The 22,423-nt window shown below is 41.7% G+C and overlaps 1 protein-coding gene across 4 annotated transcripts in view; it reads left to right on the top strand.

Annotated features, from left to right (window-relative positions):
- Window positions 1-22,423, top strand: part of LOC122560756 (transcription factor 20) — a 60,292-nt gene that overhangs the window by 4,695 nt on the left and 33,174 nt on the right. For 2 of the 4 annotated variants that reach the window (XM_043711804.1, XM_043711803.1), the window contains exons 2-4: window positions 2,452-2,576; window positions 5,693-5,838; window positions 6,099-6,239. The gene's annotated coding sequence lies outside the window, so the exon portion shown is untranslated. Of the gene's footprint in view, window positions 1-2,212; window positions 2,303-2,451; window positions 2,577-5,692; window positions 5,839-6,098; window positions 6,240-22,423 lie in introns of those variants that run through there. The other 2 variants (XM_043711801.1, XM_043711805.1) reach the window with 2 other exon arrangements.

The following is a 22,423-nucleotide window of genomic DNA, read 5'->3' as shown; positions in this document are numbered from 1 at the left end:
TCTCAGAGCTCTCAAAGGAAAAGCAACTGAAAATTGGTTAAGATAGTCATCCATGTTGATTAGAAATAGTATGGAACATGTGCAGTAAATGGCAAGAAGTACACTAACGTATTTTATATTTCAAAAACAAAACAATGTTATTAATTGTTTAACCATGATTTTCTGCTTGAAAGTTCGAAAATGAATTAACTTGTCCTATCACCCATGGCTAACATTCCTCTTCAGGAATTGGAGAAATTAAATTAAGATTTACGTTTGCTGTGAAACTATTTTATTATCTGTGTCATTGGCTTTAAGGAAAGTTTTTAAAAATATATTATTTTAAATTACCTTTCAGGGCAGTTTTGACCTAAGTTTTTGACTGAAAAACTATGGGCAATTGTTCAAAAAGGACAATTTTGTATCAGCTGATAGTATAAAATGGATATTATTGGATCATCTGCCCATTATATAACTCACTGAGATAGATTGATTTAAATGGAAATTTAAAAAGGGAGAGATTCATAATATCTCATTCAACATTATCTAATTAGTATTAATACATATCTCAACATTGGCTGTTAGAATATTCTCTGTTTGACACTATTCCCTTTTAAACAGAATTATCCAAAGTCAAAGCAAATCCCATAGTTGCAATCTGTTGCTTCCAAGAGAAAATAAGGGTCTACCTCTCTCTCAGTCTCTCACCTCATTTTTTCTCTCTCTCTCTCTTTCAGATATGCTAACGGAGAATAGTAATGGTTTTTCTCCAAACAGATTTACTCTACCGAGTTCAATGGGCCTGTGGAATTCACCTCCACAGATGTAGTTGAGGCCAGAACATTATGTGTTTTCAAGGAGGTAGAAATACCTCTTGAGGCTAAAGGATCTGAGTAGGGGTGAGGGTGATGTGATTAGGATATTGAACTTGATGATCAGATTGAATGGCAGAGCAGACTCAAGGATTTGAATGGCCCACTTCTGCTCCTATCTTCTATGTTTCGATATAAGCCTGAAAACCTTACGAGGAATCAGGAAGGAAAAACTTGCAATATCCCGTTATTTGTAACTAATGTGCAATTCGTAGCATGGTGTTACAAACACCGCGTTACTTGATTCTTACTCTGATGTTGAAAGTAAAACTAAGAATCTGAGAATATAGAAGTGAGTTTGCCTCTCTTAATTGACCTGAAACTCCAACTGGCCCTATGCTCAATTCCTTTTGTTTCCAGAGGTACATTTAATTGCCTTCCAAACAAATTAATATTTCTGCTTTAAGTGATGTAATAAGAAATATTGTAGCTCTTTCAATAGCAATAATGTATTACAAACAGTAGGGCTTCAGTGGAGTAGTGAGAGTGTCCCTACATCTGAGCCACCAGTCCCAGGTTTAATTCCCACCTTAACCAGAAATCCATAAAGTCGCCATAGTCTTGCCAGACCTCAGGACTGGCTGCTTTCTCCGAACAGAAGATGACTGGTAGTGGTTTAATCTGAAGATCATCATACCTTAAGTAAGGGGGACGTTGAGAAGGAGAGTCCTTCATGGTATCCTCAGCCAGTGTGGGAATTAAGTACCATAAATCAGCTTCCAGCCAAAGAGATGTATAATAACTCTTCTGAACAGACTGATCAGAAAATACTTATATTACAAACATGGATATATCAAAATATTTTAGGCCTTGAAGGAATAATTTGGCCCATTGTGTCCTTGCAAACATTACAATTCTTTCCTCGTCAAACTGTATCTGATGGTAATTAATTGTTGAAAATTATTTTATCTTCCTGTGCAATTTTCCTGTCCTTCTAACATGACCATGGGACCTTTTAAGCTTGAACTAATGAAATGGACAAACTTGGTTTTAGTTGGCTGTCTCACATTATATGAAGCAAATAGGATTTGTGAACTGATAGTTTAAAGCAATGCAAGGTTATTAATATAAATGAGATAATAATCAAAAGTCAAAACCTCATAAACAGGCCCTTTTTCTAGTCCAGAAGCAGATGTAAAAGTGTTTGATCTATTAGAATTCTATGTAACAAGACTGAATGTCACTAGAATTTCATATAGTGGGTATGAACTGAGAGGAAATTGATCTTTCTGGATGTTGTTCAGTCTTGCTACTTGTGGAAGAGTTGTACATGAAACTGAACATAGTACAATTGTTAGTGGATATTCCCATCTCTGACCTTGTGACAAAAGGAAGGTTATTGATGAAGTATTGAAAATGGTTGGCTCAGAAGTCTACCCTTGATCTGAAGATTTCCGAAAGCAATGATCTGGGACTGAGATGGTTTATCTCTAATAATCACAATCTTTAAGGTATGTTTGACTTCAACAAGTCAATTCCCAATTACTTCAGCTTTGTAAGTTTACTTATTGCCACATTCTTTCAAGTGCTGCATTGATGTTAAAGTCAGTCACTTTCACCTCAATTCTAAAAATTAACTATTTTTCCATTTTGAACCAAGGCTGGGATTAAGTCTGGAGCCAAGTGGGGTGAACGTGAAATGAGCATCAGCATACAAGGTTGTTGCTGAATAAATGCTATTTGATTGCACTGTCAACATCTCCTTCCATTGTTTCGTTAATGGCTGTAAGTAAATGGATTCTATTCATTTGAATTGTATGCAATATGAGCGAATGCAAAAGAATTTGATCCTTTTGAATTTGGGACAATAGATCAGAATGCAAAACATTTTTTGATATATTTTAAAGCTGCCATCATGTGCAATGCCATAACTAGTTGCAGTTGAGTGCAAAACATAAGACAGTTGCACCTGACTGAATGTGGAAAAAATGACCACGTCTATTGCGCTAAATATATTCCACATAGGAACCAAGTAACCAAACTAAACAAAATTTGTACACTAAATCTTAAACTGATCGCAAGATCTGGGAAAACACAACATTGGTGCACACCATGTATAAACCGTCTGAAAATTTTGTTTCAAACTGGTTCTTCTGATGATTGTTAAATGGCATGACTGGTGCAGTGTTATCTGACAATTAATCTGCTTTATTTTAATTGAAACCAGGGACCAAAGAAGTTTACAGATTGATTATTATTGGTGCTAAGATTCTCCGATCTTCCAACTAGTTTAAAATTTAATGTTATACTGACATCATGAGTGCAACTGCAAGTGAGTAGAGGGATCATGGTGGCCATTTTTCAGTTGAAAGAATACACTGATATTTGAATCACTTCAGGAAATGATTGTTCAGCAAATGAAAAGACTAGTATATGGTCCAGTTTAATGTCATTTCACATGTCAAGCTAGAGACTCAGTTGTATAAACAATAACAAATACTGTATATGAAGTCAATGTTGGAATGGATGGAGGCATTAGCTAGGCACTATTCTTGCTTTTTCCGAAGGTAATTGACTCTGTTAACCTCAAATCACTTGATAACAGAGACTCATCTATTTGAGTCTATCCAAGATTGATTTCAACTCATGTACTGGGGTCCTGCTTACATTTCCGAGACACCCGCACCAATCAACCAAACCACCCCGTGGCCCAACATTTCAACTCCCCCCCACTCTGCCGAGGATATGGAGGTGCTGGGCCTCCTCCACCGCCACTCCCTCACCACCAGACGCATGGAGGAAGAACGCCTCATCTTCCGCCTCAGAACACTTCAACCCCAGGGCGTTAATGTGGACTTCAACAGTTTCCTCATTTCCCCTTCTGTGCTCTTCCAGCACCATTGATCCAGAATCTGGTTTCCAGCATCTACAGTCATTGTTTTTACCATTGTATCTTTGCTGACTCTCCAAAGAAGCAACTCACCTGATACTGCTGCCCCATCTAATCCCAGTAGCCCTACACACTCTTCCATTTTCATATCAATTTAATTTCATATTGAATACTTCAACTGAATTTGCCTCTACCACACTTTCAGACAGTGCATTCCAGCTCTTAACCACTCTCAGTTCCTCATGTTGCTATTGCTTCTTTTGCTAATTACATGAAACCGGTGCCCTGTAGTTTACAATCCTTCCACATTTCTCTTACCTACTGTCTAGATCCCTCATGATTTTGAATAGCACAATCAAGTCTCTTTTCAATGTTCTGTTCTCAGTCCCACTTTCTTCAGTATATCAACATAACTGAAGTTCCTCATCCTTGAACAATTCTCATTGAACTTTTTTTACATCCTCTAAATACTTTCATGTCTTTCCTAATGCGTGATATCCAAATTGTCCACAATACTCTAGTTAAGACCAAACTAGTATTTTATACATGTTTAACATGACTTCTTTGCTCTTGTATTCTCTGCCCCGTAGATAATGTCCAAGATTCCATATGCCGCCTTCCAAACTTTTCCACTACCTTCAGTGATTTAATCTATCCATTGGTCCATTCATTCCACGAACTTGCCTATGTCCTATTGAAGTTCTACATTATCCTCCTCATAGTTCACAATAATTACAAGTTTATGTTGTCTTCAAATTATGCTGAATACACCAAGATCTGGATCATTACAATGTATCAGGAAGAGCAAGGATCGTAACATTGACCTTGGGAACTCCACTGTAAACCTTTCGCCTGCCAGAAAAACAGTAGTTAACCATTACCCTATGTTTCCTGCCACTCAGCCAACTTCATATCTATGTTGCTATTGTTCCTTTTATTGCACTTCTTGTGCTCCAACTTTGCTCAGGTCTTCTAGCCACGTCCAATACATCAACAGCTTAACCCTGTTGCCTCATTAAAAAAAGTCAGTTAAACAGTATTTGTCCTTAATAAGTCTATGCTAGCTTTCATTTAATTAACCCATTTGCCCAAATCACCATTCACTTTGTCCCATATTATTGTTTCTGTAAGTTTCCCCACCATTGCAGTTACACTGACTGGCCTGCAGCTGTTTGGTTTATCTTACACTTTTTTTGAGTGATTAGGAAGGGGTTTGATGCCTTTGAATTGAATGTGAATGGGAAGTGTTTTATTTTGCTCTGTATTAATTGCGTAAATGAAGAATTTTAGGCTTTTGGATTTTGATATTGAAACAGGACTATGTTATCAACACTAACTGGATCTGCCTCCCTCCAATAAATTGACGCTTCTTTTAGTACACAGTAAAGATAAATTGTAACTTTTGGAAAATATGACAAGGTATCTTTTTATACACAACAAATCCCATTTTTCTCCACCCGTATAAGGGCATCCATTAGCATTTTAAACAAATGCAGTTCTAGTGGATTAATGATCAACAAATCTAACGGGGCCTTGTACTTCTAATTAAATCATCTATAATTCATTCAAAAAAAAGAAAAATGCACAAGGATGACCAGCTTTTGGAAGCAGGGTCTGAACTGAGCTCCTCCTCTTCATTCTCACAGTCCCAGCACAATCCGACAGCAGACTGTGGGGCAGCCAGCTCACAAGACGCTGAACTGCATCTTAAACAGACACAGAGAGAGAGTGTGTGTGTCTACCTGACAGGAGGAAGTACCTCTTCAATAAGGACCTCCTCCTCCTTCCCAAGCTGTGAGGTATCTGGGACTTAGCCATGTGAAAAAAAATACAGCACTGGGTAGACCTCAGTGCTTAGTACCCATCCATCCAGGTGCCATTGGTCTTTAACTGTTTTTTCCCCTCTCTTTCTGAGAGTTGGAACAACATGGCTGCTGAGATTGCGCAGAAAGAATGAAGAGTTAATAAAAATTCTGCATTTTTCTCTCTCTCTCTCTCTGGATTTCTGAAGGATCCGGATTGTGTTTTTTTGGATTCTACCACCAACTCCCTCCTCCCCCACTTCCCTGTCTTTTCCCTCTTTCTCCCTCTCTGTCACACACACACATTCCCTGTGGAACAGATAAAGAAGACCTAGGAAGCAGAAAATGACTGCAGGTAAATCTTGCAAGCTGTTAGGAGTGCCCGCAACAAACAACAAAAAAAAAAGCACCTACCCAGGGCGGGGGCAAAGAATTGCTGTGAATTAATGCGTCTCGGAAGATGGGGGAGGGGAGGCGGAGGGTATGTCGGAGAGAATCGGAAACGATCCTCATCTGGATCTGCGTCTCCGAGACCATGTCTTAAGTAGCCAGTGTTAGCTGTTTTTCCTGCCTCTCTAACGCATGCTTTCGATGTTCGATTTCTTCTTGCAACAGGGAAACTGAAAGGGACCAGCTGCTCGTTTCAGCCCCCCGACATTGTTCATTTCAGGATCTAATGTGTTTTAAGAGTAGCAAGGGGAAGGATTGTGTGATGGGAGAAATCTTGCTTAGAACTACAGGGAGACAACATCCAATGTAAGTCTATTTGGCTTTTGAATTTTCTCTGCAATGCTTCTCTCTCTGGCGTGTCTTTGAACAGCAGAGGCCCCTTTGCTCACTGCTGTTGGTTGATGCAGTCTCTACTGCTGTGTATACAGACAAGCTGTTATAGGGTGGCCTGTCTACTAGCATCTAGAGGGCTGGCAATGCAAATTGCAGCCCACAGATTATTTTTCCCCCCGATTTAAAGTGTTAACTGTCTGTCTTAAGAAGCATTGGCAGAGATATGGAGGGGAGGAGGAATTTTATGTAAGCAGTCAATTTTATATATTATACATATGTGTATGTTAATGTTATACATTGCTTTGGAACAGTGCACAAGGTTGAAGAAATGCAGAGTCGTTTATTAACTTGACAGATCGAAATATTACACAGGGCCTGCCAAAGCACAACCCTGGAGCTTATCTATGTCACTTTCTCTGGTGGGACTTGGGAGAATGAACCAAGTGTTTTTCCTTAGAATTAGAAGGTGATGAAACGCAACCAATGCAGTTCTGCCTATCTAGTGTTATAAATGGTGTTATTCACTTTGGGGAGCAGTGTGAGGGCTGGCTGTCAACTATTAATGGATTGCCTCAGGCAGAATTTTTAAGGTAGCAAAGCTTAAAAACTTGAGGAAGGTGTTTGAAAGGTAATGAAACCATTCTTGTCGGAGGTTTCAAGTCCCATTGCAATACCAGCGCTGAGGAAATGAAACACTGCTGAAGGTGTAGTGTATTTTGGATGTTAAACTAAGGGTTTAATTCAGCCTCTCGGGTCAACAAATAAGTTTCTAAAGCCATTAATTAATTGAAGATGTTTCTTCCCTCTCCTGGCTAAAAGTTACACTTTAACCAATAGTAAATCACTAAAATAAAATGATTTGGTTTTCGTTTTTGTTTGGAGATTGCTGTGCACTATTTGGTTGTCACATTTCCTGTGCCACAATAGTGACTACTCTTGAAAAAAGTTTCTATTTAGTGTAAGGTGCTTTGGTCCATCCTGAGGTAATGACAGGCACAAGTTTGTTCTTAAAGTGTAAGAATTTTGGGTGCTGAGTTTGGTGACAAAATTCAAAGCTCATGTGATCCATCCTGACTGACAAATATTCACCCTGTTTTTCCCCCCTTCTCAAAAAAGGTTTTAGCAGAATTAAAGATTGTATTCTGTATTCTGGCTTTCAACATCCTTCATACGAGGAAATTCTCCATTACAACATAGAAACATAGAGGATAGGAGCAAGAGTAGGCCATTCAATCCCCTTGAGCCTGCTCAACCATTCAACATGATCACGCCTGATCATCAGGCTCAATACCCTAATCCTGCTGCCTCCAGCCCCATACCATGGTCCCTTTAACCACAAGAGGTATATATGCTTCTTTCTTGAAAGCACAATGTTTTGGCTCCAACTGCTTTCTGTGGTAGTTAATTCCACAGGCTCAGTACTCTCTGGGTGAAGAAATTTTTACTCAACTCAGTCCTAAACGTTTTGCCCCTTATCCTTAAGCTATGACTCTTGGTTGTTGACTCCCCCACCATTGGAAACATCCTTCCTGCATCTAACCTGTCTAGATTTATATGAGGCAACTCCCTTTCCTCCCCCCCCCCCCCCCCCGCGCCAATTCATTCTTCTAAACTCGAGTGAATCCAACCCTAACCTTCTCAATCTCTCCTCATATGTCAGTCCTGCCATCCTAGGACTCAATTTGGTAAACCTTTGCTGCACTCCCTCTGTAGCAAGAACACCCTTCCTCAGATAAGGAGATCAAAACTGCAAATTAATATTCCAGGTGTGTCCTCACCAATGCTGTTGCAGCAAGACATCCTTGTTTCTGTACTTGAATCTTCATACAAAACTGCAGTCTGGTTATTCTGCTAATTTCTCTCTCTGTTCACTCATAGGGATGGAAGGGTTTTGAAGGGGAGCCAAGATGGAGGTCAATGACCATCCACACTCAACAGCTATTACAGCATATAAGAAATAAAAGTGAAAGGACTTTACATGCCCCCAAGCCTTTTCTGCTAAATCACCTCCATTTTCCTGCAATTTTCCTATCTCTTTATTCCTTTATTCCAAAAATCTCTTTGCTTTCAGTCATGGATATACTTAGCAACTGAGTAACAATTCATACCCATCTGGACTAGAGAATTCCCAACTTTCACAATGTGTAAACCCAGGCAGTGAGCAACAGACAGTGGAAGGAATTGCAATTCAGCCTGGCTGAGAGACATTGGACAGTGAACATTAGCTGATCTCTGTCCCCACCTCCACCTCATCCAGTCTAGAATCATTGTCAGCAACTGTAGCATCCCCTAACAAATTAAGACAAATTAAATCTAACACTGAATGTGGATAAAGCCAGGGATCTTCCTGTTCTGTATGCCTCAGTATCATAATTAGGCCACTGAGGAGTTGGAGTGGTTCCATTTATTTCTGTTGCGTGCACAATTGTATTTGTTTTATTTTGAAACTTGGTAAAGGGGTATCCTAATAGTGACCTTTTAAATTATGAAATACTTTATAGAGTAGACGGAGATATTCCCATTTGTGAGGAAGAGCAAAATCAAAGGCCATCAATGTCAAACTTGTCACCAAGAAATCAAAAACAAAATTCAGAAAAAAACATTTTTATCCAGGAATTGGAGAAAATGCTGAACCTGCTATCAAGGGAAAAGTACACATAATAGAACAGTGACAGTGCAGAAAACCACCTTTCACCATTGGGCTGAATCTTACACAGCCTTGAATGACATAGGTTAAGCTAGAGAAATCGAGAGAATCACATGGAAAGAAATGCTTGAGGCCTTTCTTGACATTAAGAGCAACTGAGTTGCATTTTCAAACAGAGTTCTGGGCACCCAGGCAAGATTCACGGTAGATGACGATGAGATGCCTATCAAGTGGGATTATTGCTTGTTTACAGCCTCATTAACTACAGAACTTGCTTCAATAATATGCAGCTTCCTACCCATCCACCTGCTGAAAGGAAATTAGATGTTGACAGTTCCTGACACGAAAGCCAGAGCGGGTACCTGTCAACTTCAGCTTCCTGCTTGCTGCTTCCAGTCCTCCATCTTGGACAGCTGGCACCAACTTATCAAGGCACACTCAATGTGCAGCAGATATAAGCCCCTTCCTGTACATGTGCCACTGCATTGTCACAACACTTCTTTAATCTGCGCACAGTATGCTGCTGCACTTTAAAGCTGGACCTTGGGCTGCACTGGCAATGATCATTGCAGTGCTGCAGCAAGGACACTTTATGAACAGGGTCAGGCAACCAAATCGTGATTGGACCAGGCTGCATCTCAGCGTTGCGCATTTGCTCCCTTAATACTTACTCATTTGAGCCTACCTGGATGTTCACAGCATCCCTGCCCTGTTGCAGTAGCCCCTTCAGTTAGAGCTGTTGGGACACATTTTTTTTGTCCCTGCCTTAAACCACAAGGTAGTAAAGTAAGGAAGATTATGTTGGTGCAGATCTGGGAAGGATGGAGAGATGTGCTGAACAAGTGAATAGGCAGAGCAGAGGACATGCAGCATTAGTAGTCTGGGGACAGGAATTCATAAAGTGAGAGTGCATGAGGCCAGATGCTGCAAGCAATATTAAGAGGTGTAGAGCATGAGCCTTGGTGGTCAGTGGATATTGTAGCTGATAGAGAAAGTGCGCGGTAGTAGAGAGCAGGTGGTGATGTTTATTTGGCAGAGTGGAGAAGGCAGATGTACTTCTTCCTTCATTGCTGGGCATTCTTCTGAATGGCTGAGACCTCAAACATAATGGATATCTTGGACCAGTCTGGCATGCAGTGATGGCTTGGCATCTTCTACTAGTACTGGAGGAAGAGGATGTCCTTCAGCCCCACAAACTGATCCATCAGGATCTCCAGGTGTCTGTCCGAAAAACAGGAAACCAGTTTCCCACAACTTGCCAAATCCAGGGCAAATGCAGGGTTGTGGTTATCTGACATAGCCTCTCTGGGCGCACAACGGCCTTTTGAAGATCACACAGTTCTAGAAATACTGATCTGTTTTAGAATATCCCTGCTTTGGAAACTTCCTTGGTACAGCAAGTCATGATTTGGAGATGCCGGTGTTGGACTGGGGTGTACAAAATTAAAAATCACACAACACCAGGTTATAGTCCAAAAGGTTTAATTGGAAGCACACTAGGTTTTGGAGCATCGCCCCTTCATCAGGTGATAGTCACCTGATGAAGAAACGACACTCCGAAAGCTAGTGTGCTTCCAATTAAACCTGTTGGACTATAACCTGGTGTTGTGATTTTTAACTTGGTACAGCAAGTAATCGAATGCAGCTAGCATCTGACATGAGGGGTGCTATAAGGAGGTGGTAGGCTAGCTAATGTGGTGAGTTTGAAACAATAACATGAGAAAACTGCATAGACCCCACAGAGAAACCTTCCACGAAACTCAACAAAACTGTAACTTTGCCAAAATATGACAAGATTCAGCCATCGTGTCCATTCCCCTTCCCCATAGCCCAGGAAAACTTTCTCCTCAATAATTATCAAATTCCTTTGTGAAAGCCACAATTAGATCTGACCTGATCACATTTTCAAGCAGTATATTCCAAATCCATTTACTGAGTAAAACAAAAGTTTTATTCCTAATATCACCATTGCTTCTTTTGCCAATTATCCTAGTTCAGTATCAGAACACCTTTAACAAATCTCCCCTCAATCTTCTCCAAAAAGATCAACTGTTTGCCATTTTGTGCTCATTAATGAATCTGTCATACTCAAAATCATTCTCCTGTATCTTCTCTTGGTTGCCTTTTCAAATGTGGTGCCCAAAATTGAGCACAGTTTTCCAGTTAAGGCTGATCCAGCACTTTAAAACGATTAAACAAAATTCTCTTGCTTTTGTACACTACATTAATGTACAATCCTAAGAGTTAGGCTATCTTATTAACCACTTTCCCAACTTGCCCTGATACTTTCAGCAACTTGCACATATATACTCTGAGGTCCTTCTGCTCCTGGAATCCCTTAGAATTGTATCCTTTATGTTATATTACTTTTCCTTTCCTTCCTGCCAAAATCTCTAAGTTTAGACTTCCCAATATTAGATTTCATCTGCCAAGTGTCCACACATTTCCCCAGCCTGCCTGTGCCTTCATTGATGTCTATCTATTCTCTTCGAAGTTGACAGCATTTCCAAGTTTAGTGTCATCTGCAATTTTGAAATTGTGCCCTGAGTAACCAAGTCTAGATCATTAATCTAGATCAAGAAAAGCAGTGATCCTAACACTGAACCTAGCTAACATCATCTGCACCTTCCTCTACTACAAAAACAAAGTTCATCACTTTTCAGCTAATGTTATGCCGCCACTGGCTCTTTTATTTCTATGGGCTTCAAGTTTGCTGACAAGTCTACTTGTTGGCTTTTTGGAAATCCATGTACATCACATTAACCACATTATCCTCATCAATTCTTCGCCCACTTTCTCACATCCCCCTCTGCACCCCGCCCCACCTGAACTTTGTACATGCAAGTTAATCACTGGTCATTTTGGGGATGATAAGAGAGCGAAGTATAAAAAGCATACAGATCAAGATTCCCACCTCTTAAATTTTAGTTATAATTAACTCTGGTGCACAACAAGCCTCTCCAGAAAAATGTTAATGTGGCTTAAAGAGGGTGGAATTGTAGAATAACTTAGAAACTGAGTATTTCTGCTTCTTGATTTTCTGTCAAAATGTTGTAGTAGAGAGCTTCCCCTTGACAAACACAAGATTTTACAGACACAGTGCTACCTTCAGGAATCTCACATCACCCTCATCAGTGCCAATCCCTGTGAATGAGAGGAAGGATTCCAACAATTTAAATCTGAAACCCCCACATTAAAGGGCCAATTTGCTGACTCTTAAGTTAAATTTGCTGGGCCTTACTTTGGCCCAGCAACTCTTCAGGCTTTCCTCCATTTTACTTTTCACCTCTGTCATTGAGGAGGAGAAAGTGAGGACTGCAGATGCTGGAGATCAGAGTCAGCAGAAAAAGCACAGCAGGTTAGGCAGCATCCAAGGAACAGGAAAGTCGACATTTTGGGCATAAGCCCTTCATCTCCTCGATGCTGCCTGACCTGCTGTGCTTTCCCAGCATCACACTCTCAACCTTTGTCATTGAGTCCATTTCACTCCTGCCTCTGATGTGTTCCTGTGTCCTAATAAGGGATAGGAGGTGTTGCTAGAACTGGGACTCAGGCTGTATTCACTCACCTTTAGCTGTTTAATGAGAGCATTGGAAAGCTGATGAGTGACTGAACCATTCCAGCATCAACAGAACTAGTGAAAGAATCACAACAGCTTCTCACATCTTAAAAATAAAACATACGAGGCCAAATTATATAAAACTGTTGAAGCCAAACAAGAAAACAGAACTATTTTTCATGATTAGCAATATAAAAGTACATTAGAAACATTTTAGAGAGTAGTTACCGGGATATCTCCAGTACCAATCTTGAGGCATTCCAAAAGGATAAAGAATACTCTGGACCATGTGCCAAGTTGTTAATTAGGTTCTAGTTATCATAAAGAAATTGAGATACAACCAGAATTAGGAAAGAAAAGAATAGGATAACAAAATTGAGAGAAACAGTGATGGGCTGCAAGTAGGAGATAATTAACAGGGACACCTAAACCCAGAATGATGGGCCCTGGAGGATTAAAATTATAAAATGATTATATTGCATAAAAGTGGCTTTCATTCCCTCGTGTAGAGGGGTGATCCAAATGAGATGTTTAAACTATTAGAATAATTTCATGGAGTCAACAGAGTATTCTCCAGTGGGGGAGTAATTCCCTGGTGGGGAAATCAAACAAGGGAGGAAAGTTTTAAAGTTAAGGACAAGTAAGATAAATGAAATAAAAACTTACTCTTCACCCAAGACACCAAAAACGTTCTCCTGTTTTTGAATAGTGTCTTGGATCCTTTTATTGCTACATGAAAGGCAAGGTATGGCATCTGTTTAGTATTGTAATCTGTAGTTAATGCTTAATATTAAGTATATTGCTAAGTATAGGTCTTCAAGTCCTCTTTGGAGAAAGTGAGGACTGCAGATGCTGGAGATCAGAGTCAAGAGTGTGGTGCTGGAAAAGCACAGCAGGTCAGGCAGCATCCGAGGTGCAGGAGCATCGACGTTTCGGGCAAAAGCCCTTCTTCAGGAATGAGACTTGTGAGCTGAGGGGGTGGTGAGATAAATGGACGGGGAATGGGGCAGGGGGGAAGGTAGCTGAGAGTGCTTTGGGTATATGGAGGTGGGGATAATTGTGAATAGGCCGGAGAGGAGGGTGGAGCAGATAGGTGGGAAGGAAAATGGACAGATAGTACAGGTCATGAGGGCAGTGCTGAGTTGGAAGGTTGGAACTGGGATAAGGTGGGGGGAGGGGAAATGAGGAAACTTGAAGGCGTTTGGTATGCTTTTCTTTATTGGTCAGAGTATTGAGTATTGGGAGGTCATGTTGCGGCTGTACAGGACATTGGTTTGGCCACTGTTGGAGTATTGCGTGCAATTCTGGTCTCCTTCCTGTCAGAAAGATGTTGTGAAACTTGAAAGGGTTCAGAAAAGATTTACAAGGGTGTTGCCAGGGTTGGAGGATTTGAGCTATAGGGAGAGGCTGAACAGGCTAGGGCTGTTTTCCCTGGAGCATCAGAGGCTGAGTGGTGATCTTAGAGATTTACAAAATTATGAAGGGCATGGATAGGATAAATAGGCAAAGTCTTTTCCCTGGGGTCAGGGAGTCCAGAACTAGAGGGCATAGGTTTAGGGTGAGAGGGGAAAGATATAAAAGAGATCTACTGGGCAACATTTTCACACAGAGGGTGGTACGTGTATGGAATGAGCTGCCAGAGGAAATGGTGGAGGCTGGTACAATTGCAACTTTTAAGAGGCATTTGGATGGGTATATGAATAGGAAAGGTTTGGAGGGATATGGGCCGGGTGTTGGCAGGTGGGACTAAATTGGGTTGGGATATTTGGTCGGCATGGACTGGTTGGACCGAAGGATCTGTTTCCATGCTGTACATCTTTGTGACTCTATGGTGAAATCCACATAGATGCTGTGTAGTTGGAGGGTCCCAAGGTGGAAGATGAGGTGTTTTTCCTCCAGGCGTCAGGCTAGGGTTTGGCAATGGAGGAGGCCCAGGACCTCCATGTCTTTGGTGGAGTGGGAGGGGGAGTTAAAGTCTTCAGCCATGGGGCGGTAGGGTTGGTTGTTGAGTATGCCCCAGAGATGTTCTCTGAAGTGCTCTGCAAGTAGGCATTCTGTCTCTCCAATGTAGAGGAGACCGCATCGGGAGCAATGGATACAGTAAATGACAGGTGTGAAAGTGCAGATAAAACTCTGATGGATGTGGAAAATGGCACGTGAAGGTGCCGGGAGTGGAGGGTGGGTTGGGGTGGGGTGGGGAAGGGTGGCAGTGGTGGTGTGTGGACATGAAAAGGGAGTTGCAGAAGGAATGGTGGTGGAGTCCGTTTGTAGGTGGCGGAAATGGCGGAGGATGATGCGATATATGTGGAGGTTGTTGGGGTGGAAGATGGGGACCACAGGGGTGTTCTGTTCTTGTTGCGGTTGGAAAGGTGGGGTTCGAGGGTGGAGGTGCGGGAAGTGGATAAGATGTGCTGAAGGGCATCATCAACCATGTGGGAGGGGAAATTGTGGTCTTTGAAGAAGGAGGTGTGTTCTGTGGTGGATCCGGTCCTCCTGGGAGTAGATGCAGCGGAGGCAGAGGAATTGGGAATAAGGTATAGCGTTTTTACAGGAGGCAGGATGGGAGGAGGTGTAATCCAAGCAGCAATCCTTTGTAGAAGATGTCAGTGTTGAGTCAGTCACCGTTGATGAAGATGGTCGTGCACCATCTCTGACACCTCCCTCCCCTTCCTGGACCTCTTCATCTCCATCAACAATGACTGACTCAGCACTGACATTTTCTACAAACCCACCGACTCCCACAGCTACCTGGATTACACTTCCTCCCACCCTACCTACTGCAAAAATGCTATCCCTTATTCCCAGTTCCTCCGCCTCCGTCGCATCTGCTTCCAGGAGGACCGGATCCACCACAGAACACACGGGATGGCCTCCTCCTTTAAAAGACCGCAGTTTCCCCTCCCACATGGTCGATGATGCCCTCCAGTGCATCTCATCCACTTCCAACACCTCTACCCTTGAACCCCACCCCTCCAACCGCAATAAAGACAGGACACACCTGGTCCTCACCTTCCACCCCCTCAACCTCTGTATACATCACATCATCCTCCACCATTTCTGCCACCTACAAACGCACCCCACCGCCAGGGATATATTTCCCTCCCCACCTTAATTTGCTTTCTATAAAGACCATCCCCTCACAACTCTCTTGTCAGGTCCACGCCTTCCCACCAACCCAACCTCCCCTCCCCCTTCCCCTCCCGACACCTTCCCCTGCCACTGCAGGAATTGCAAAACCTCTGTCCACATCTACCCCTTACTTCTGTCCAAGGGCCCAAAGAAGCCTTCCACAGTCATCAACATTTTACCTGCACTTTCACTCGTGTCATTTATTGTATCCATTGCTCCCAATGCGGTCTCCTCTACATTGGGGAGATAGGATGCCTACTTGCAGAGCACTTCAGAGAACATTCTGGGACACCCGGACCAACCAACCCCACCACCCTATGGCAGAACACTTCAATTCCCCCTCCCATTCTACCAAGGACATGCAGGTCTTGGGCCTCGTCCATCACCAAACTCTAACTACCTGACGCCTGGAGGAAGAACACCTCATCTTCTGCCTTGGGACCTTCCAACCAAAAAGCATTAATGTGTATTTCACCAGTTTCCTCATTTTCCCTTCCCTTACCTTATCCCAGTTCCAACCCTCCAACTTGGCACCGCCCTCAGGACCTGCCCTACCTGTCCATCTTCCTTCCCACCTATCTGCTCTACCCTCCTCTCCGACCTAGCACCATTACTCCCACCTCCATCTACCTATCGCACTCTCAGCTACTCTCCCCCAGCCCCCACACCCCTTCCATTTATCTCTCCACCCCCTTGACTCACTATTCCTGATGAAGGGGTTTTGCCCTGGGATGCTGCCCGATCTGCTATGCTTTTCCAGCACCACACTCTCGACTCCATTCCCTATTTGCCCATTTCAATTAAAATCCTAGGTCTTTGTGTCATTGACGAAATTTGGTCTGTTTCTGTGCTGTAAGTTCAAAGAAAATTAAAACAATATACACCATATTTAAATTCCCTTATGATTTTTCTCTTGGGTTGCTTATAGTAGTATCAGAGATGTTAATAATTCATTCCTGGACAATCCTGGAGGGTTGTAGAACAGGTACCTTTTGCTTTTCTGTTGTGTTCAGAAGTATACTATAAACTGACATTAGTTTTTAGTCGAATATCCGGACATGTCCCATAACAATCCTTTTCCCTGACAGAGACAATTTGAGATTTCCCTGAAGACGCATCACCATGGAAACAGCCACATCATTTATTATGGTTGTCTTTGCTTTTCTTCAGGTAAATTATTAATGGTTGGATTTTCTTAGCAATGTCCATTAGTTCTAGACATATATCAGTCCTCAACTTTTTCTGAAACATATATTGCCAATAAGACAAGAGACATGGGGGTGATTCGAGCTGGCAACTCTAGATCTATACAACTAAAATAACAAATCGTACAAAAGCAAAATAGTGTGGATGCTGAAAGTGAAATTAAAATAAGGAATTTTTTAAAAGGTACATCTGGTCAGACAGGATCTATGGGGAGAGAATCAAAGTTAACATTGCAGGTCAATGAACTATTGTCAGAAAGTAGAACTTGTATATATTTACCATCATAAAGTGGTTCAAGGTGTTTCACAAGAGCAAAATTTGATACTGAGCCGCAAAGGAGATATTAAAGCAGATGGATAAAGGCTTAGTCGATGAGATAGGTTTTGTGGAAGAGTTTTAAAGAGGAAAAATAAAGTGGTGGCAAAGGGAAGGAATTCCAAAGCTTAAGGCGGTGTGGTTGAAGGGGTGGTTGCCAATAATAGAATAATTAAAACTGGGTTTGCTTAAGAGACCGAAGAGTGCAAATATATCTGAGGACTAGTGAAAATTAAAGTGAGAGGGGGTCAATGGGGAATCTGAAAACAAAGATGAGACCCTTAAGATCAAGAATTTGGTTAATGTAGCTAATATAAGTCAGTGAACACAGTTAATGTTTGTTAGACAAGGTCATCAGATGTTTGGATGATTTCAGCTTTACAAAAGTCAGAAAATGAAAATTTCATCTCCTCACCTTTAACTTCCAATTGCCCTGCCAAATGCACTCCTACCATTTGTACTAGTCACAGAGCCATCTTTCCTATGCTTTTAAAATTAATGAACATAAACATTCAAAGAAAATGGAAAGTCAACATTATTTGAAATCTCTTGTAAATTTGCTCCCAGGTATTCTTCAAAGCAGTGATCTTCAAATTTGTCTTTGGAGACTTCTAGAGTGTTGTAAACCCTAGTGGTGATCCAGACGTACAAACAATGTGAATTAGTAGCAGGAGTAGGTCACTCAGCACTTCAAGCCTACTCCACCATTCAATAAAATCATGACTGATTTGATTATTTGACATTCCAGGAACTAAAGTGGCAAACATTGATCTTCAATTAATGTTATTGGACTCAGGAAAGGTAGTAAGACGCCTGTTCAGTAGCTATGTGCTCTCTCATTGGTCACCAGCTTCTGATAAATGCATTCTTTTGTAAGTTGACCTGGTTTGGTCTATTTATTGGTTCATTAGTCACTTCTTTGTTTTCATTAAGAAAAATATACTTTCTATGACAAAAAAAATTATTTATTGAGTGGCACTTTATTTGAAGTCCTTCTGTTAACGTGTGTGTGTGTGTGTGAGAGTGAGAGAGAGAGAGAGAGAGATGGCTCATCCGGAAGTACTTCAAAGGTTTCTTGCCAGTTCTGTGACTCATGCTGCTGACATTATTGGACTTTAATTATTGTAATTTAGTTTACGATAAATATTCCCTTTATCCCAGTGCAGGAATGACCAGTGAGACACAGCATGTGCACTGCTGAACCTACTCTTATCTGCCTTCCCTCTCAGTAAAGCTACCTGCAACATAATCCTGCTACTGGTGTTATTGGTGACATATATTCTGGAAACTGTTGAGGATTTGGAGAGGAAAGAGAACTAGAATTGTTGCCTTGAGAGTAGGGATTAGAAGATTTAATGGAAGTGTCCAAATTTAGTAAAGATTTTGATGGAGTAAATAAGGAAGAACTGTTTCCATTGATAAGAAGGTTGATAATCAGAATGCACAGATTTAAGGTAATCGACAAAAGCACTGCTGTGTAAACCTACCTCAGTGTGTACGGAAAACCTCTTTGAAAGTTTGTGTTATGATTCTGCTGTTTCTCTACGCTGTTCCTAATGGTAAAGTACAAGGTTTTGGCTCATTTGGTGCTCTATCATACAGTCCACAAAGCCTCTACGGTTTCGTCTCCGGTTGAGGTAACTAATCTCAATCAGGACAATAGGATGGGCATCAGAGTTGGCTTCATTGGGCTACAGAGAAGAAAATCATAATCATTATCTATATTTCTTTGATGAAAAAGATGCATGTACGGCCACTGAGGGCCCAACAATGAATTCCTGAAGAAGGGCTTATGCCCAAAATGTCGTTTCTCTTGCTCCTTTGATGCTGCCTGACCTGCTGCGCTTTTCCAGCAACACATTTTTCAGCTCTGATCTCCAGCATCTGCAGTCCTCACTTTCTCCTGAATAGCTCAGTTACAATCACTGATTAGTAATTCGTTATAAGTAATGGTGAACTGTGAAACTAGCCCAGAAAGTTTCAAGGACTTTCAGGGTTTAAAAGAAAAAGAAGTAAATCTGTTTGTAGTATGATTGCAATGGAAGGAGAAACACGCTCCCATCAGTGAGTAAGTCTGTCTCTGTGTTGTTGATTTGATTACATCTAACAGATGGCTCTATTCTGGCACACAGCAGGATAATAAGGAAGAGATGATATTCCTGGAGCATCCATAGGATGTAAGAACAGTTCAAATGTAGTAATGTGGAGACACCAAGTGAGTGAGAGAGAGCAAGGACAACAGATGGGTAGTGAAAGTATGAGAAAAAATGCAAATCGGAGGCAAGCAGAGTATGAGAGACCATGATAGACACAAAGTATGGGCACACGTCAAAGATTAAGATACTGGAAGAGAAACAAGAGGGAGAAGCAGAATTTTAAAGTGAGAAGAATGCAAGAGTGAGAGAATGTGATAAGGTTATATAGATGGAGGTTATAATGGAAAGAAACAGATGCAGAGATAGAGTGTGAGGAAAGAAGACTGTGAGGGAAGATGCAGGTGAAGACTGATTTTCTTGAGGAAAACCAAAGAAAGTGATGTTTGTGCAGGCTTAAAACAAGAGCATATTATTGAGAAAAAGGAAATTTCTGACTTGATAAGTAGCCAAACGCAGAGAGAAAGGAAATTCAAGATCTAAAGCCAACGAAAGGGAAGATGTGTGCTCTCCCAATTATTGATGTTGTATATTTGAAGTGAGCAACATTGGTTATTGTGGAATTTTGTACTTTCTTTGATTTGTTGTAGCATTTTTAGGTACATCGTTGGGGCCATTCGCTATCCATTCCTCCTTTGTCCTTTTGAAGGATGGCCGGGGAGGGGGGGGGGGGGGAAACAGGGTCCTCCTTTCTCCATGCACTTGTTGGGTGGTCAGTCCCTCCTCTATTCTCTGGAGCAAAGTGGCAATCTCTCCTTATCCACAGAAGGGAGGAGTAGAAATCTTTGTTCTGTTCATCAGTGGCAGGGAGGGGGCGTGGGCACGGTCCACCAGCACTGGGGAAGGGATGATATTGCCTCATCCATCAATCTAGTGAGGGAGAATTCTCTTCTGTCCACTGGGGGACAATTCGTCCACATACCTGCTCCAATAGAGACCCAAAGGAGAGGGTGTGTAATGAGAACAGACCAAGGTGTCAGCTGTAATGTAGGGAAGGGCAGAGGCCAAGGGGATCAGGAGCAGTGGTAAGTCAATCAGTTAGAAATTAAAAGAACGCTGTCAACATCAGTGCAGAGAGAAACAGAAACCAAGAAATCCGAGATCATGATCAAAAAGTTATTTTTGAAGTTGTAATCTAAGACAAAGAATTGAAAAATGGAATGAGTTTTTAAAAACTGAGACATTTTAAGTGTTAAGTTTTTTTTATATCTTCGTTTTTATTACTGTTAAGTGTAATTGGTATTCTAATAACATTGACACCTCAGTCCCGTGGAATGCACGTCTGGTGTTATCTAGGAACTCAGGGTTACTTCTTTTGTCCTAGACAGTTACATGTGCAGGGAATGTCATCAGCTGGAGGAATTTGTGCTCTGAGTTTTGGAGCTTCAACAACACTGGCTTCTCTGGCCTGCATCTGTAAATGCAAAGTGAAAGCTTTGTGGACATCACAATTCAGTAGGTGATCATTCAGCAGTTTGTGATCTGTCAACAATAACGTAGTACATTCTGTTTTCTAACTATTGGTAGTGGCAATACTCCTTCTGAAGAGTACACCAAGAGCCAAGTCCCCCAAGGGGCTCAGCTGTATAGCGAGGGAAGAACAAGGACAAAAGGTAAATAGTCCTGTAATAGTTAAACAGCAAGCAGGCATTTCTGCAGCCGCAGAAGTGATTCCAGAGTGATACGTTGCCTTCATCCATCAAGGATGTCATGAGTAACTACAAATCTTTGAGGGCTGAGCAGAGCCAGAGTTCATGGGCCCATATTGGCCAAAAGTGGAAAGAGAGACGCACCTGTAGGTTTCTAGGAGGGAGCTAGGGATGAAGTTATAAAGGGAGATAGATAGTAATCTAAGGATTACTTCTGATACCAGGTGCTTGTGAGCACAGAAATAGAAGAATAATGTATCTAAATGTGTGGGAGGAGAAATGGTGCAGCAGGAAAGGTTATATGAAGGCTGTGTGAGGTTATGCACATTGGCAGGCAGAATAGAAGAGCACTATTATTTAAATGAGGAAAGACGTCAGAAAGTTGCAATACAGTGGATTCGGAGGTCCTCGCACAAGAATCACAAAAAGCTACCATTCAAGTTTAGTGGTGCTATGGAAGTCAAATAGAATGTTGATCTTTATTTCAATGAAGTATTAAAATAGAGAGGTCTTGCTAAAACTATCCAATGCACTAGTCAAACCATACCCAGTCCCCTTATCTAAGGAACGATAGACTGGCATTGGAGACAGTCCAGAATCAGTCCAGCTCACTAGGCTGATTCTGGGCATGAGAAGAGGTTATTAAATTCATTAGAGCTTAGAGGATGAAAGAAGACCATGTTGAAGCATTCAAGATTGTTCGGGAATTGACAAGTTAGATGCATAAAGACTGTTACTCCTTGTGGGAGAGCCAAAGATGAGAGGACATAATCTCAGCACTAGGGAACACTCATTTGAGACAGAGGTAAGGATTTTTCTTCTGAGGGTAGTGAAACTGTAGAAGTTGTTACCACAGAGGTCTATCTGGGCTGAGTCATTAGTAATATTCAAATCTGAGATAGATTTTTAATTAGTAGGGGAATCAAGGATTATGAGAAAAAGACAGGAAAGTGGACTTGAGGATTATGATCTCATTGAATGGCAGAGCAGACTGAATGGGCCAAGAGGTCTACTTCTGCTCCTCTGTCCTGTGGTCTTGTGGAAGGGTTTATCTTCCTGAGGTAGAAAGGTCCTGTACAAACTGGATAGATTTGACCTCAAACAAAAACAGAAATTGCTGAAGAAACTCAGCAAGTCTGGCAGCATGTGTGGAGACAAAACAGAGTTAACATTTCAACTCCAGTGGCTCTTCATTAGAACTGATACTAGCTGAGGAAAAAGTGAAGACAGCATTGAGTGGGGCAGAAAATGTGTTGCTGGAAAAGCGCAGCAGGTCAGGCAGCATCCAAGGAACAGGAGAATCGATGTTTTGGGCATAAGCCCTTCTTCAGGAATGAGGAAAGTGTGTCCAGCAGGCTAAGATAAAAGGTAGCAAGGAGGGACTTGGAGGAGGGGCGTTGGAATTGCGATAGGTGGAGGGAGGTCAAGGTGAGGGTGATAGGCCGGAGTGGGGTGGGGGCGGAGAGGTCAGGAAGAAGATTGCAGGTTAGGAAGGCGGT

The sequence above is a fragment of the Chiloscyllium plagiosum genome, chromosome 21 (assembly GCF_004010195.1).
Source record: "Chiloscyllium plagiosum isolate BGI_BamShark_2017 chromosome 21, ASM401019v2, whole genome shotgun sequence".
NCBI classification, from domain to species: Eukaryota; Metazoa; Chordata; class Chondrichthyes; order Orectolobiformes; family Hemiscylliidae; genus Chiloscyllium; species Chiloscyllium plagiosum.
The sequence above is the reverse complement of the archived record's forward strand: the minus strand, read 5'-3'. Positions and strand labels throughout refer to the sequence as shown.